Source organism: Ischnura elegans, chromosome 12 (genome assembly GCF_921293095.1).
Source record: "Ischnura elegans chromosome 12, ioIscEleg1.1, whole genome shotgun sequence".
Taxonomy (NCBI): domain Eukaryota; kingdom Metazoa; phylum Arthropoda; class Insecta; order Odonata; family Coenagrionidae; genus Ischnura; species Ischnura elegans.
The window spans coordinates 51,990,415-52,009,262 of record NC_060257.1 but is presented as its reverse complement, the minus strand read 5'-3'; the positions used below and the strand labels follow the sequence as shown (position 1 = coordinate 52,009,262).

The 18,848-nt window shown below is 38.6% G+C and overlaps 1 protein-coding gene and 1 non-coding gene across 4 annotated transcripts in view; one reads left to right on the top strand and one right to left on the bottom strand.

The window, feature by feature from the left end:
* Window positions 1-18,848, bottom strand: part of LOC124168758 (CDK5 and ABL1 enzyme substrate 2) — an 82,327-nt gene that overhangs the window by 39,385 nt on the left and 24,094 nt on the right. The gene's annotated exons all lie outside the window — the stretch shown is intronic.
* On the top strand, window positions 17,680-17,769 carry Trnai-uau. Its single transcript is given in 2 exon segments — window positions 17,680-17,717; window positions 17,734-17,769. It is a non-coding gene; the product is annotated as a tRNA-Ile (tRNA).

Below are 18,848 nucleotides of genomic sequence, written 5' to 3'. Positions count from 1 at the left end.
TTAGTTGCCTGAAACTGACACAAATAAGGTGAAAACGGTTGGGAAGAAATTAACATCAAAGGGGCGTATTAACGCCAACTAATTTTTACATTTTGGATTTATGAGGAAACATCGGTAAAAAATTATTGAGAGCGAGCAATTAAGACGCTAACTCGAGAGTAGTTTCTTCGCAAAACGTCCAGCGAAATTATTAAAGCATAAGGCAAGTCAAGATGCTATAATCATGCTTATTAAAAATATCGGCTCCTTTATTATGCAAATGATTACCATCCATCAGCCACGGTTAATCATGATATGACATTCCTCTACTTGCCACAATCAACGATTTACGAATCCGAGCCAACTTTCCTGACTGCGAAGTTGGCAAACGAACCAATCACGACAGAGAACACGAGAATGACCTTATCGTTGATATTTCCCCAAATTGCGTCGATATTTCTGAGACACCGTAAAGGCCTACATTAGGGACTTGACGTGAAAAGACACACTCTCACACTTTGATTGTGTTTTTCAAACGAACATCTTCTCACGCTGTCTTCATGTACACCCAATAATACAATTAACCAATAATATAAGAAATCACAGAATCAATACTTGTCAAGATAAGTTTGCTGTAGTCGCTACCAGTGGCCTACTATGGGAGGGGATGAAGTGATAGATCAAAGCCTCAGAAAAATAAAACAATTATTTAAAACTATTGTCTAGTTTTGACATACTATAACTGCATCTGCTTAAAGTTAAATTTCAAGGTCCAAAATTACGTAAAATTTATTTCCAGGCACGTCATTTCTCAAAAATTTTCCGAACCCCCGGTTGCCTGGGGGGGGGGGGGGTCACTCCCTCCCAGGCTTCTTCATCCTCCCCCAAAGAATATTCCTAATTACGCAACTGGTAGTCGCAGTAGTTAGGTACTCCTTTCCATCAAATCAATGAATTCTATCGTGATGTCTTTCAATAAAAGTTTCAAATTGTTAAGAGAAAGTTATAATTTTTTAGGTTTGTGATTAAATCAGTTACATGATGGTGATATTTGTAAATCATTGTAAAATAACATTAGTAAATTATTTGTTAGAGAATAACAAACATTCCATACGCGATGCACATCTTTTATATGCATGCACAAGGACTGCCATGGGAAAAGATGGAAGTTTGTTTATTTTAAAATTTTATTTTCACAAATATTATCGAATCATAAAACAACATATTTGAACATATCAAGAAAATGACATTTACGTCATTCTTACCCCAAGACCGCAGAATATAGATGAAGTTTTTTATCACAATTTTATCACGTTGATTCTATTTTTTTTCACAGTATTCGCTGGATATCCATATTATTCATGAATCTCTGAAAAAAATTATACACAAGAACAGCGATCATACTCCTCTCTTTCGCGGTAGACTACCACGGGGGCTAACCAACTAACGGTAGACTTGGTGCTTCCATAAAAGGCACCTTATTCGCTATTTTATGTTAGATCATTTTAAAAGTGAAGCTACCGAAATTTGTCGACGCACTAATAAGAGCAAACTTCCTTATAACATAAGACGATTCGGCGAGAGAAGAAAGCAGAGAAAGTTTATGTTTTAACGGAAACACCCACATATACACCGCATAACGCGAACCATTCCAATGCCCGTCTTCATGAGTAAAACACAGACCATCATGAGGTCAGCGAACCACCAAATATAAATACGAGCAATAACTGCATGGTCACTTCGACTTGAAGACGGCAAGATCAACGTCAGCAGAACTATTTTCACGCATGCTCAACGTATTCCACGCATACCATCATGTTTATCCTGAGGATGCACATCCTGTGTATGACTCACATTTTACCATACTGAAATCGGCGAAAGCTTAAGAGAAAACATCACAGCATCCGAACTGTCTTTTCCACGACGAATTACTCGACCGAAACTTCGGCCATCATCTTTACATTTTCAAGGTAAGTACATAATAAATCATTGAAAAACTTCACTATATCTCAAATTTGAAAAATTTTCCCCAAGTATATTCTTGAATGCAAAATTTTAATAATCGAGGGGCAGTAAAATGTCGACAAGGTCCAGCTCTGTATGTGTACACTGAAAATTTAAGAAAAAAAACGAGCTTTTATAAAAGATGGTGTTACTTTTTCCAAAAATTTGTCGATTAACTAGCAGGCCACCCGGCGTTGCTCGAGAAAAATAGCACCCACAGAAGTGGGAAACATGGAACTTGAAATTTATGGTCACATAGCAGGATTTTTAGGGACCCTGAACAGCAAAAAATATTCCGTATATCACGCACGGGATCAAATTACACACCGCTCCACATCATTGATCGCCTTGTATGTCCGTACGTGTGTAAACCAAAAACCTATTTTGGCCCAAACAAGAATGTTTACATCGATAGGATTAATAGCCTAAGATTAAGATAGCATTTTTGAGTTATTTTTTTCCCTCAGAGCTAATGAAGGTGCGTATCTACCCATCAGAATGTCCAACCACAGAAGTTGTATGACGTGACGTAACAAACGGTAATCAGAAAACGACGCAAAGGACGCGTTAGACGCAACCGAAAGGAGTAGTACGGGGTTTGAGAGCATGAAATGCACCTATGCAATAAATTTGGTCGCAATCCGTGCAGCCGTATGGAAACCCATAGCGGACAGACAGACATACGTCCTCTTTTACACCAAATATAGATGCACGACTCTTTTCGACCATTCGGTCATATCATAGAGTAAGTATATATACTTACTCTATGGTCATATTCAAGTACAAAGGGCAATTAATGAAATCAGGAACTGTATTTATACATTTCTGATGTGAAGGGGTGGGAAGTGGAAGGGGAAGGATGAGAAAGGGCGGGGGGTGAGAGATTTGTCATTTCAGGAATGGGATGGCAAGGAGTGAGGAGTGGCCCACGAATGTTTGTTCGTTCATTAGTGGAAAATAATATGCCATCTATTTTTTTTCATTTAATCAGGATGTTATTCCACTACACCTCGCCTGCCTCAGTTACTCTTATGATGACGCGAGTACTACTTCATCCATGCGCATTCAAAGTATTGAAATTGTTCCGCATTAGAAGAGGTAACTAACCTAAAGGAGGAACAAAAACCAATGAATACAACTTAAGAGCTGCAAAGATGTTCAATTTGTCCGAGCCGAATTTGACCCTGTTCAAACGATCATTTATCCAGCAGCTATTTAAAAAAAAACTATAAGATAGTATAAGAGGGTGTAATACTTTAAAAATTTTCATGAAAAGATTTAAAAATTGGTAATTTGGTGCAAAAAATCCAGATGAATTTTCTGTTAATAATGCAATTAATACTAAATATATTTTTGTTTGTGCGAACTAAACCACACATTGTTATCTTTCATGTTTAATTGGTATATGATATCACTGTCTAAGTTTTCTTTTTTTTCGAATTAACATTGAAAATAAATTTGAGGTATTTCAACGCAGGCAATGCCTGAAAGGGATTTCTAAATTATCCGTTTATATTTTTCATAAATTTTGCTTGCTATGTTGATTGAGAGGATAAATAAAATTTATCATAATTATTATTTAAAAAAGAGTGATTCGTCGCGGAAAAAACCGATCGCGATAGAGTGCTGAGTCCTTGTAAGTTTATGCAAAAGCTTTCTCGAACGAAAGGGTACCCTAGCCTAAGCCATAAAGAAATCGGAAGTAATCATAGCCCAGCCCTGTAAACCAAAATCAAATGCATCGCAAGAATGTGCTGAGAAAAAAGTTAAAAATTGAAATGGTGAGCACGAGGTTATCACCCTTTCCAAATACAGATAAATAATTACATACGGTGTGAGCCGAGGTTCCATAGAGATATCTCCACCTTTCCAGATATATATTTAGATTCTCCAGAGTCTACTTTCACTCCGACGTGGACAGATTTTCCTTCAAATTAGAAGTAACTTGAGCAAGTTAGGCATCGCTTAGGTGTTGCGATCTATCTGCATTATTTTGCGTGAACTTAACTCGTGGAGGGGCAGTAATCATTTCGGAACACACAACCTCAGATATACATACCTAAATACAAGAGGGCTGGCAGTGTTAATGCAAATGTTAGCAAAAAGACTTATCCAACGAATTAACTTACAGTAAAACATTCGTAAGATAAATTACTTTTAATTTGGGGCAATATAGTGCTCGTTTGAGTGGTAGTTTACACGATGACGATCAATAACGATAAAAATAACGATTAGGTATTCGGAACGGATGGAAGAGAAAAATTAACACGCTTATGCGTTTCCATAAAAAAGATGGCTATCATTACATAGGATTTGCGATTAAGCTTTGTTTGTATGACGTCATACGACCCAGAGCGTTGCTGTTGAGATAACTTTCTTCGCTAAGAGCGTATCTAGGAGACGGACGATCAAGGCCGTTCGAAAACTCGCTCACCTGTCGTTTGATAGAGGCCTCCGCGTCTAGTGTTTATTCAAGCATTGTAGCTCCGGAGTGACTTCCTACGTTAAGAGTAGGAGAGAAATATCTCGAGTGCCCCATCAAATGCGAAAAGTCATTAATCCATAAATTGGACCAAGCAGCTGCGTACCGTAAGATTATGCTCGCGGATATCACACAAGATGATTCTCCACTCGGCAACAACATGTATTGAATTGTTCATTGAAACCTTTTCGGGAGGTCGACATGGTGATAAAAAACTTTTTGGGCTATCGTAGTAAGTCCTTCGTATTAAGCACTTTTTAAGGAATTTATCTCCATTTTTCCCTTTTTCTTCCCTGATCACGTCACAGATAGCTTATAATTTACTGCGCACAAATGGTTCAACTGCGACCTTATGAATGTAAAATATACACAGAGTATATACACAATGATGTGGAAAAATTATGCATATGGCGCATAATATTAATGGTTCAAAAGCGAGTCACTGTCACTAAAACACAAACACATAAAAAGAAAAACTCACACGGGAAAATAATAAAACTCGGAGCATTCGCCAACTAAAGCGCAATTTTTAAGGAAATGATGCCCTTTCAGCATCATCATCGCAGTAGGAATATAACTGACTTACCGCGAACAGAAATGAGAGGTAAACAGGTAAATACACCTGTAATCAGGAACTAGCTTTTTACGTCACTTTTAATTATAATCTACTCCATTTTCTTTTTCTGGAACCATTTTCTTCGTCTACCCCTTGCATGAAAAGGTAAAATTCTCCACTTCGGCATTCAATTTTCGGAATTTTATGCTCTTCGAAAGTAATGGCTTAGAAATAATAGGGTAGATTCCTTTATCAAAGAAAATGAAACGCATTGATTGCGATTCGTTACCCACCATTAGGGTATTCATAATATACAAATTATTTGGTTTTAGAAATCCCAGTTTAAACGAATGTTAATGATCAATTTCAACCTCATTTGAAAAAGGACAGATTGGCGCCCATGCGATGCCGCTCCACGTGACGTCACAGGGGCCCAGATGCTATACGAATAGTCAGGAGTTTTACATCGTCTGAGATTACCAATGCATGCATGAGGCACAGAGCTCAGGGAAACATCTCTTAATAATCACCTATTAAAATTGATTATGGTCGGAAAGTTTCCTTCGTTTTATAGGGTATTAATAAACCTTATTTAAGCCAAGCGCTACGTGCCAGTAGGTTACTCTGCTAGTAGTAGCCAGCATCGTAGCGGCTCTCATAGCCTCGCAACAAGGTGGCCTCACACGGCGACAGCCGAAACCAGAATAATGTCACACGGGCTTTTCCTGGTATTCATACTTAGCCATAGCGTTTTCGCGCGCTTGAAAATTTTCCCTTTTCATTTAATCGCAAAAAATACACATCGTCATTTAAAAATCTATAAGCGTGAAATGCGTACTCCAGGAGTAATAATCTTTCGATTTAAGCAATAAAAAATATAGGAAACCACCCTATTGATAGAAAAGTGACGCCACCGTTTGAGCATGATGGTGTTATCCGGTGGTTCGCATAAGATAAAGACACATCGCGTAGTTTATCAATGTTCAACTTATTCACGCATTTAACATAAGGGATAATACGCTTTGGGTTATGTGACTGAGTAATGAAGGTGAATCGAAGTCCACGTCTTAATATTGTGAAGAAAACAGCATGAAAAAACGGCTTACTTTGCAATTGCTTCTTTTGAAAACACTCAGCAAGGTGCACGTAAAACCTAGACACCTAGAATGAAGTTTGCCATGGAAAAATATTAGGCTTTGCCGGGCTACTTAAATATTTTTTTCATAGCGAACCTCTTCATCGGTGTATATAACTTTGCACCCGTTGGCGTGACTGCGTACAAAGTCACTTGTTCCATGCACTGCTTTGCAAATCTATACGATGAAATCAAATAAAGCACCACCTTCACAAAAAATTACGAGACCCAGTGGCGTAACTTTGGGGGGGTGGGTGGATAACTTTAAGGGGATGGATACCCCTCAAAGCCTCAGAGAAAAAAAAATGCTTAAAACTTTTGTCTAGTTTTTACGTATAAAAACTGCATTTCCTCAAAGTTCAATTTTCAGTGCCATACTAATTTAAAATGTATTTCCAGGCAGGTCATTTTTCAAAAATTTTCCCGGACCCCATTGCCTGGGAGCTAGTTAAACCACTGACGTGACCAAGGGTACTGCATAGTGGAGGCCCAATTCCATCCCATAAAAGGCTGGCTTTTGTTGGCATTTCGGTCGCATCGTTATTAAAAAATGTCGGCGGTGATGAGGGCAATGCGATCCACTATGTTCCAATATTTTGTAGTAAAATGTATTTCATTGCGAGTATAAACATCGAAAAGTAATGAAATTGATAAATATTATCATCATAAATACATTTTTATTTCCTCGTGAAACTCGGATCACTTTGTTCGTCAGCGACGCGAGTGGCGACTTTTGCAAGCTCATTTAAATGCGCGGTGGTGAAAACACATTTTGAGACCACTTGAACATCCTCCATTTTCATATTCGTGGACGTGACAACAAATGTTCCAGCGCGAAAAACGGATCTCTTCCTGCAGTGATTCATTATTTTGTTTACACAAATATTCAAGGTCGCCGACCAATCTCCCCCACCTCCTTCGCTGAGCACACATTATTGGACGCCCTTAACATACATTTTCCTCTTTATCTAATCTGGTTCATTTTAATACGGCCGATGCTAGATTGCGCCAAGCCCTTGATTTCGCCATCGGTAATGATTTCGATTGGCGATTTTTAAATCGAATCGGCGTGTGCGCGCTTGCGGAAGGCCGTCAGTTGGAAAACTGTTCAATTGGCCAGCCGAGCATTCGGGCGAAACGTTTAATTATGCCGCACTTTCTGAAAGGCCGACGTGAAACAATGTCGCAATCGATTTGCATCCATCAATGCGGCGGTAATTCTAAGAGGAAAATTAATTACTGCTGAAAACAAGGGATCGGCGGGAGATGGGGAGGAAGGTTTGTACCTACCCACGCGATTCAAAACAAATTCTTTTGCTTCAGTTATCAACTTTGTTTGCCATGATAGACGACATCCATCAAGGCTAAAGGCCTGGTTACAGTGGTGTAGCGAGGGAGGAGGTCCGGGGGTTCCGGACCCCCCCCCCCCCCAAAATATATAAACACAATTACTTTGCTTCATAAAACAAAATATTGAAAAATCATGAATTTAGAGAATATTTCTTTAACAAATGAAGTTTTCTCTAACATGAAAAGTGTTAAAATTAGTTCAAAATCCTGTACTTAGTACCCTGTGTTTAAAATATTTCCCCATTGGTTTTGGACCCCACTACCCCGAACGAAATTCCTGGCTACTCCACCGCTTGATTACAAAATACATCAACCAGTACGAATTAATGTCAAAATGTATGAGCGCGTGAATGAAGACGAAAATATACCGTTTAACCACGGTCATGTCACGGTGAGCTCTACAATTACACATCCAAAACTATCTTTAGGTTGAATCACAGAGTGAATGTTAGTGATATCCAAGAATCATCGAAGGTAATATCTTCGCGGCCCGGTTTGGAAGAATCACACTCAAGAAAACTCGTTATTTACCGTTTACTTTTAAATTTGAACACCTACTCAAACACTGGAGACCGACAGCAGAGTTATTTTGGTAGAAACTGACGAATTTTGACCTCAATCCTTGTGGGAATTCAGTGAAGCAGTAAGGTCTAAGTGTATAATGATGTTTATAGAGAGAGAGTGATAGACAAGTGGCACATTACAGTTTGTTCTCGCAGTGGAACAAGATGGTACGTAAATAAAAGCGAAATTTCTGCTGACCGAACGAATTTTAGCTTCGCTACTACCGGTATTAAACTGACCTAACTCAATACATTGGAAAGACTATAGCTCCCCCGAGTAAAGCAAATCAATTGGAATATCTTGGTTAGGTTCTGCGAGCATTTCGCTGCATTAGAATTCGTGGAAATTCGGAAAAATCGCACATATTTTTCCGTAGACAATGTTGCGTTAAATCATTACAGTTGGCCTTGGAACATTAGTTAAAAGTGAGTCGCGGGTTTATAAAGAAAAGATATGAAATAAAACCTCAAAAGTTATTTGTTATTTTAGCACATTTCCAAAAAAAACTAAATCATGACACACGAAAAAAATGCGAATGACGCACTTTTAACCACGACGAATCTCGTTCAATAATTCGGTAGTATCAAACATGTTACTTTTTTGTATTGAATTAAGGAAACAATGGCATAAACATGAATGACTCAAAACAGTATTTTTCTTTTTTTCTTTCTCGACTATATTCAATCAAAAAGATGAGGCATAATTACGCAGTGCAACGGAAGAAAAGCTTTTGTAGAGCACAAACACGTGGAGGCGCTCGTCTAACAAGAAGCGTAACCGGGATTGGTACGCGAGACGCGTCGGTGAGCTCAAAACGGCTTTGACTGCCGCGAAGAAAGCGATCTTTTTCTTTTCTGGCAAACTAGAACAGTCGGCAAGAGATGCCCTTGGGCAATTATTCCTTGATATCGTTGATGTAACCCAGAGGTACTCGATCGTAAGTGCGACGAGTTAAAGCAACTGCATGGCAAGCTTGCGTCTCAAAAATTATCATAGTCATGGTAGTTAAAAAAATTTTGGGCTATGTTGCCGCATCAATTTTTGGGTGGCTCCGAAAATTGAAGGGCCGAAATAGCCCAAGAAGTTTTCAACTACCAATACAAGCATCCGCGAAAGTATTTACGAAGAATTATTATAGACATTTGAAAAACCCTACGACCGAGTCCCACCAACAGGCACCATCGCGTTGGCCGTCTATGAGATCTTTCCGGCACTTACGAAGGATGAAACAAACTCCGTTCAGGCGTCACTTGGTGTAAAAATTTCGTGTTGAATTTGATTACACTTTTCATATTCCGCAGATTTCAATTCAACACCGACCGCAGTTTCAACAACTGAGTCATGGTTCTTAAACTTTTGGTCCAGAATTTTGTGAGCCATTACTATGACTCTAATTCGTTGAAACGGCGCTGGAAAATGTATAAAAAGAATTATCAAATTAAAGATGAACTTTTCCATAGTTTACAAACTTATGGCCATTGCTTGTGCACCACGAGACAGATCCATAAGTTTGTGAACCATGACCAGGACGCTCAGTTGTTGTAACCGCGGTCGCCATTGCAAACAAATCTGCGATATACACAACGTTTCACCAATATTTAACCACCGTACATGTAAAGAATACAGATAACCATGAATCGGATTGGAACGAGTTCAAGATAGGATGATTATATTCAGCGAAAAACGATATTTTCTCAAAACAGACGTACGACGAAGACATTTGTGCGATGTTTGGGTCAAGAGGACGTATCACTCCATGACTTCGTTTCGAATTGCCCGTTCAATATTTAGTCTATCATCTAGAGAGCTACAAGGTATTCCACGTTGCCTCTACAAAGCATACTAAATGTTTTCCACGACAATTGCAAGCATGGTTATTTTCCATGGACAATACTCTGATTCACGACCAAAATGAATGAAAAATACTATTAATTTCTTTATAAAAAATGAAAGTTGTTATGTCCGGTTTTTTCCCGCACCACCCAGCTGTTCCTTTTAATTCCTTCTCGTTACGAAAATTTTACATAATGGCAATTTGAACACTGTTTGTTTACTGCAGGGGTGCCTGAATTTCCCCATATGTTAATTCTATCGTCAAAACTACTTGAGGTACTGTAGTGGAATAAATTATTTATCTAATGAAATTATTTTCATTATTTGTCAGTTTTTCATATATAAAAATATTTATAAGAGAAAATACTGACGTACAATTGAAATTTGAGATACAGGAAAATGTTAAAAAGGACTTACTATGTATATGCCGACCCTAAAAACTTCAAGATGATAAAATAAGTTTCAAATAGCTCTACGTAAAGCAAAAAGACCAGTAAATCATCCTCTTGAACAAGATTTTAAATAAATTTTCGATCGATTTTTTAATAAAAGAAGCTTCCATAAAGTAAATAATAGCTGTTCTAATCAAAACAATCACAAGTGTGATATGACCATGTGATGGATACTATTCTTTAAGACCACTTATTTTTGTATTGAGTGGAGCGTAATAGAACTCTTCCATGAAACCACCATATGTCATATCCCTAAGTCGGTGAATCACCCTTCCCAGTTAGGTACTCAAAATTGTCTGAAATGGCTATTTCTGCCGCACATAAAAAAACTCAATACACGCACGTAGTCATAAGGAACAGGATAGACAAAATAGGTAATCGTAGAAAAAGAAAGACGAAGATAAGTGTTTTAATAAAAGCGATATATACTAGAATCAGGGTTTCGTAAGATGTTCATAACTGTGTGACCGATAACAATAGTGTTCAAACAAAATTATTTTCTTAAATGGCTCTTGCTTCATTAAACTAGGATAGTGTCATAATTTCATACTTATGAATGAGTGGGTACTATGCATTAAAATATATTATAATACGCTGCTTAAATATTAATAGGCTGCCTTTCGGAACTGTATCCCAAAAAAACTTAAGTCGCCAGCTGTCGCAGGCGAGAAAAAATGATAAATTCATATTTTTGTCAAAAAAAAATGAGAAATATAGTAACTATTATGAAAGCGAATGGTTACCAGGAGAAAACTCCAACGTCGTATCATACTTTTCTTTTATAAGGATAAATTTTGTTACGTTTGCTCTATAGCAATTTATCTCCATGGAGAGAAGTGATTTTAGGAGTGATCACACTTCACCCGCAAGGTCACGAATCGACTATATATTTATAGAGCAAGAGGTTTATCAATTCAATGTCCTCGGGATGCTGAAAAACCGGTCGATCAAAACGTGCGAAATCGGCCAAATCACAATTTATCCCGATTATCGACGTATTACTATGCATGCTCCGAGAAACAAGACCTATGCTTTCGCGCGCGGGAATAGTCAAGAGCTGTGCATGATCGTCCGATAAGAATGCTTTGATGTGTTCCGCCGTAACACGTTGCGTCACGTTGATTTTAAAATACACTCGCAGCATTCAGGATCCATCACGAACGGAACAATTAAAGGACTGGATAGAGTTCACTGAAGGTCCACAATGTCGGTCATACTTGGATGTGGGAGACTCAGAGTAAGGATCTTACTCTGAGTTGGGAGGAGAGGTTGCGACGGAAAATTTAGTTAGGTACTTACATATTCACTATATGTGATGATAAATTGTTCATTAAAAATAATAACAAATTAATGAGAAACGCATGCATAGAATCGACCGAAACTTCATGAAATCCTTAATAAGAAGACGAAGTCGGTTGCGAATGATCGACGAACGAAATCGGTCGCGAACGGTCAAAAAAGAATGTCGTTCGTCGGAGTGATCCCGTCCATCCTTTGATCACACAAAAGATCTCAATCGCCACGCTCATGACCGACCCATTACTACCAACGCTCCTTAAGAGTGTATTATTAAGAGAAGACGTACCTCCGACTTGATCGGTCTTATTTAGTGACAGATTAATCACTTTAAACTCATACCATTTTTATTATCTTGAAATGTTCAGGGGATAAACAGTGCACTCTGATCAAATTTAACTAGTACTTCACCCAAGAAAATATGCTCTTAGATTTTTCTTCGATACAACATTTTTATTATTGACAGACATCTCTTTAAAATTTGAATTTCAAGTTTATAACATGCGTTTTGAAAAAATAATACGTCACCTAAAAACGGATATACGATCGGTTGCGATGGAGGTTATATACGTCCTCAATGATTATTATTATAGTATTCCACCGATTAAAGTTGGTTTCCATGGGGAATTCAAGAAGTGATCTGGGAGTCTCCCTTTCTTTCCAGCACTGCCTTCTTTAATTCACTGTAAGGCCTAATACCTTTCAATCTATCTAAAAATCCTACTCTTTTCCTTCCCCTCCCTCGTTTCCATAACATTCTACCCTCTAACACCATTCTCAACATCCCCTCTCCGCTAAGCACTAACTCCATCCATACCTTTTGTCTCCTCCGTATCTCATCTAAATGATAGCACCTCGAATATTCGCATCGCGGCAGTAATATGTCACTGAGCCAATTCATCGTATAAACTACACAGTTAACACATGCGAGACGATTGCCGACTAAAAAGGACCATTTCCATTACGGTTAATGGCGAAAGTCACACTGAACGAGATACAGCTGCCTTGTGGCGCCGCCGAATAAAAGGCGCGCGAAACGGCAACAGATACAACCCTTAACCGTCGTGTTCTTTGGCCTCCGTCAATGGAGTCCCTTCCGATAGCATATTCATAGACAGCGCGTATTCGATTTTCATTTGGTATCCCTGAATCACACGTCTATATGGAGTTTCTTAGAACATGACGCAGTCCTTTCTTACGTAGACTAGACGCCCGCGACAAGTTTCTTCACACCCCATCCCATATCTTCCACCCTCCACAGCACATCCAACAGGTACCGCCCCAGTGACATCAACCGACGCCCACGATTCTATTTATCCTTTTCAGCCCAAGGCGTATTTCTGTAGACTAGAAGGTGGCAGGCGCCCATCCTTGTTACTCATTACGTATAACTATTTCCCCGGGGCTCTAGCGCATCAATAAAATATTTTAAAATATGACACCTGAATACGACTTTTCGAATACCACAGAAAATTTTTCGGTTCAGTAAAATAATGAATTAGACGCGTTTGCAGAGAAATATTCATCTCTAAATAATTCAACCGGAGACGTTTTTCTTTAGACTAGATGATGGCAAGCGTTACTCTGCGTTAGTCATTACTTCTAATCATTTTCCCTAGGCTCATTGAGAATCTCTTCTGTACCAATAAAACATTTCCGTATGTATATGACATTTTAGGGAGTTTTTTTTTAATACGACAGGATCTTTTTCGCTGATAATGCTGAATCGAAATGATGAATTATACCAGTTTATAGAGAAATATATGCAATTCTAAATAATCAAAATAGAAATTAAAGAAAATATAATAGTATCCACACATAATTCGGTGGCGGCGGGGTAAATCTTTGCCTGCCAAACAAAACGTCGCGGGTTCAAGTCCTGCCGGGGTAGGTTGCCCGTATCCAGGGCATGAATATTTGTGTGCGTTTGATTGTTTATTTAAAAAACAGTGTAAAAGGACAATGATACCGTTTTCTGAGGTACGTAAAAAACACACTAATATGGCTCAGGTTAACTATTAAAACCATAACTGCCAAATATGAAGATGGTAACCCCAAAGATAAAATTCTCGCGACGACCTATATTTCATTTTAGCATGTATAACATCAACGCCGCTATTAGTAACTTCATACATGGAATACAGTATTTTATCATTATTAACACGCACTATGTTAGAAATGTGGTGCTACCGAAGAATGACGAAGATAAAATGGATTGACCGTGTAAGTAACGAGGAAGTGCTAAGACGAGTGGGATAAAAGAGAAGCTTCCGAAAAACCTTCAGCAGATGACGGGACAACTTAGTTGGCCACATTTTGAGGCACGATGGCCTGATGAAGACTAACGTCGAAGGACAAGTGGAAGGGAAAAGGGCAAGGGACGACCCTGAATGAGTTACATAGAACAGGTAATAAAGGATTTGTAAGAGCAGAAATACGTCGCTACGAAAAGGTTAGCGGATAGGAGAGAAAAATGGAGAGCTGCTTCAAACCAATCTTAGGATTGTTGACTAATGATGATGATGTTCGAACGAGCACAGTATAGCCAGCGTTTTACGTCTATCAACTCCAACGCTAGTCACTTCCTCTCCATTGATCTCTTACAGTTCGATAAAATTTTCTGTTTCCAACTCACAACAAGGGCATTCTTCCCAGTCTCGTAATTTCTTTCGCAACTTTCCATTTTGTTTTTTTTTATACATTCCCCATTTGGATCGAAGGTTCTTTCGGAGAGTATACTATAATATAATATGATAAGGACCGCTTTCTTGGTTCCTATCTACATCGGGCCTTGAGCGTATGAGATCCGGGCGAAAGTTGATAAGGAAGGTCCTTCTGAAAGAGTATAAAGCTTGAATCACACGATCATTTTTTCCGTCCCTCTCAGAGATGACTCCAGCGACAGCTTTTCAGGGATCAAAGAAATTATCGCTGGACTGATCATTTTCAGAATCACACGATCACTCTCACCGCCCCTTTTTCTATCGCCTATTCCGTCTTAACAACTGTCATCCAATTAAAAGCCAAACGTGGCGTAACAATCGCTATTAGCAGCCGTGTCTTAGGACTGGCTGAATGACGGTATAAGCGATGGTTTTAGGGAGGGAAAAATGGACATGCAGAATGATATAGAAAGGGAAGAAAGCCCTTCAGTAGAGCCATCGCGGGAAATGATCACGAGAAACTGTCATGTTTTCCACCATGATTGGAGCTATCGCTGGAGCGGTCCCTGGAATGGGATGAAAAGAAATGATCATATGATTCAGGGTTAAGTATTGCGCCATCACAAAAATCCGCAACGCGTCGTCAGTTTCGGCTAGAAACATTTGGAATGAGGAGACTAAGCGTAGAATGACATCCCGAAGTGCAACGGATAATAGGGTAATTTCCTTCATCAAAGAAAACGAAAGGCATTGATTGCGATTCGTTACCCACCATTAGTGTATTCATAATATACAAATCATTTGGTTTTAGAAATCCCAATTTAGACGAATGTTAAGGGATAATTTTAACCTCAATTGAAAAAGGCCAGATTGGCGCCCATGCGATGCCTCTCCACGTGACGTCACAGGGTCGAGATGCTATACGAGAAGTCAGGGGTTTTACATCGTCTGAGACTATCATGCATGCATGAGGCATAGAGCTCTTAATAATCGCCAATTAAAATTGCCTTTGGTCGGAAAGTTTCCTTCGTTTGATAGGGTATTAATAAACCTTATTTAAGCCAAGCGCTACCTGCAAGCAGGGTACTCTGCTACCTGCTAGTAGCCTGCATCGTAGCAGCGCTCATAGTCTCGCACCCAGGTGCCCTCACACAGCGGCAGCCGGAAACAGAATGACGTCACGCGGGCTTTTCCCAGCATTCATACTCAGCCGTCGCGTTTTCGCGCGCTTGAACATTTTCACTTTTCTCTTAATCAAGTAGATATCGTCATTTAAAAATATAAAAGCGTGAAATTCGTACTCCAGGAGTAATAATCTTTCGATTTAGCCAATAAAAAAATAATAGAAAACCACCCTATTGACAACGTCACTCCGCAATGAATTTTGCTGGCGGCATTTCCTGCTCTTGATTGAACCCATTGAAAAAAACGCACGCGTGTTTTCTCCATGTTACAATTTATCTTCACGGACGCGGACAATAAACGAGGTCAATCGTTGCTTGCTCCATGGCCAATGGGGAGTTGACATGTAATGACAAAGGGGCCCCTCGCAAGCCTTCACGATTTTATACTGGGACTCGCAGATAAGCAATGCTTCCATTTCTCTTGATATGGTTTAAGGCTTATAATCTCTGTGAGCAAACCCAGGGAACAACTTTATAAGGGGGAACAGCGCAGATACGTATGTGTTTTCAAGCCCATTCACTTGGCATCATACATTATCTTTTTCTGCCTTCGTACCTGTACAAGCAGGCTATAGGTAACTTAAACTCACATGTTAGATTGTACTTCGCACTTCACCCGCTGTTTTTTAACGCGTGGTAAAATATAAATAATTTTTTATAGAGAGTTCAAAATTTCAATAAAAAGAAGCATAAATTCGATTATGATGTGTGTATAATTATATTAAGCAGAAGGTACTTCATCCACGGAAGTGTACTGTCAAGTAATTTCAATTGATGGGGTGAGAAGCCGAAGGGATATTTCTGATATTTTTAACAGGGTTAGGTACAGAAATTAGGCAAATAAAACAAACAAGACCACCTAAATATTTAGTAGTGCATTTGATTTTTCACTCGATGACAGCACAAAACCAAGATACACTCATATCCATTGGTCTCTATGATTTTTTGTATTTCATCTATCAATTTCTGTATCTAACTCAGCTAAGGAAAAAACTTGTACCTCGTATACCTCGTGTAAACTGTATCAACCGCCACATACCCTTCATGCATTTATGGGATGACAATCCTGAAATTGGCATACCACCACCCTCCTTTTCCTTCTATTCCAAGAATTTCCACTTCCCTGTGGTTGTTCTTTCTTGTATTTCCGTAAAATAGGGATAGCATACCTTTTGGCGACAATTGGTGAGAGCCAAAGAAAATAAAACAAAAATGATAAACTATGTTAATAAGCCGACCCATCGGTTGAGATATGGAACATAATGATGATAAATATCATTGTGAAGGGGGCGTGGTGGCCTATTAGATACGAGCGCTTAGCTATAGAGCGGAGAGTTCCAGGTTCAAAACCGTGTAGGCCTTCAGAAATCCTTTCGAACAAAAATCCTTCAAGTGCGAGATGGCCCAAGGAATAGTTCTGGAATTACATCCTTAACACAAGAAATGCTTAAGTTGCCCACTACGAGCTCGCCTTTCCAAAACAACTTTTTTATTGACGCACTGTCCGAGTGAATGGGATCTACCATTCAAATTATATCAATAAGGAAGGAAGGAAGCTACGCAAGAAGTATCATATTTTTACACCAAAAAGCGATAAACTAATAATAATCATGAACAATAGTAAATTCGCAAAATTCTGAGCAAATATAAGAATTACACAGAAAAATAAAAAAAATTTCCTGACCTATATTAGCACAATCTAAGGACTACATTACCTAAACTCCAAGAACAATTTAAACATGACTACATTACTAACAATTGACGCTGTGTCCAAATCAGGGGCGAATATTTACGTAGGGTCTTAAGGAACACGTCTTCTTCGACCAGAACAAATATTAAACACCATCATTACATTTTCAAACAAAGATTTAAAAATTATTTGTAAAGAGGACAGTCATTCAAATATGCATGGATTTAAAAAAAGACAAGTAAAGTTGTACCCCTGATAACCCGGTATTTTCGTAATCGCAAGTCGGTAGCGAGCACGTGAGTAATGCAATGTCTTCAGAAGAAAATGTTTACTGAGAAGCACCCCGCCGACGAAAGAAAAGGGTATATAATTAAAGAGGTTCTAGAACTTCTACAGGTATTACATTCCACTAGCCTCGCCATGTTAGGAGTTTCTTCCAAATTCCAAGCATAATTTGAATAAAAGCAGTCTGAAGAGCCCTTCCTTCCAAGTCCCCAGTGGCGCAATTGGTTAGCGCACGGTACTTATATGACAGTATACGAGCTATGCCGGGGTTGTGAGTTCGAGCCTCACCTGGGGAAAATTTTTTATTTGTTCGAAACAACCAACGATTTAACGTTGATAGTAACCATTCAGTCAACCACTCTCAATTACCATAATTGGAAATTGTTGAACCAATGAAAATAAGGATTATTACGTCAGAGGGATTAACGGAATCTAAGGAGAGAATCGTTTTCTATCATCCCAGAATTAAACTCGTGGTAAAGCTTCGGACAATACACCCGCCGTTCGCCGTGGTCTAAGAAAAGGCACTGACTCTCTTGCCCTGCTTGAGTAAAATTTACTTGCCTGTGAATTTTAATTATTGCGGGGTTGAACTCCACAATTAACTATCCAAATTCACTTTCCAGTCGAATCATTAAGTGAACGTGAACCAATTTTTGCAAGATCAATTATTTTATATGAGAAAGTAAAACGGAAATGAGAGCGAGAAGGTTTTAGCTCAAGGAAATAGTGTATCCCTAGAGTAGCCAATATACTTCTGACGCAAAGGAAAGCGTTTTCCAAAACATACAATCGGATTATTCAACATACTTCCTCGAACTGATAGACAAGGTAGAAGAACACTTTTTAGACAAAAGTCGGCATAGGATAGTAGGATGAGTATTTATTTTGAAATATAATATGAAGTCCGATCCTTGATTAAAAAATAGAAATCAGAATTCGCTCTTCTGAAACTTCTGCTGACTCAAGAAAAACTTTGTCTAATTAGCGTTTACAACCAACTCTTCCTTACTGAATTTGTTTAATTAATTTTAGTAGTTCACATGCAAACTGAACCACAAGTAGTGATACATAATATTATGATGAAAATAATTTAAACATGAATTCGAACAGATTATTTCCAACATATATTTAATGACTTTTCAAAAATGTAGGAAGTTCGTTGGCTAGATTTCATGAAATAATAAAAGATAATCTACCACAACATGCCATTATCGTATTTTAATATCAAATTCAAATAACTAAACCATGGCATTAGAGTGAGCTTATTTTTATACCATAGCAAATTGGCATAATTTAGCAAGTGAATCGATGCACATACACGCCAAGAACCCTCTTTTACACCATGCCAAGCATTCTCTAAGAGGCGAAAAAT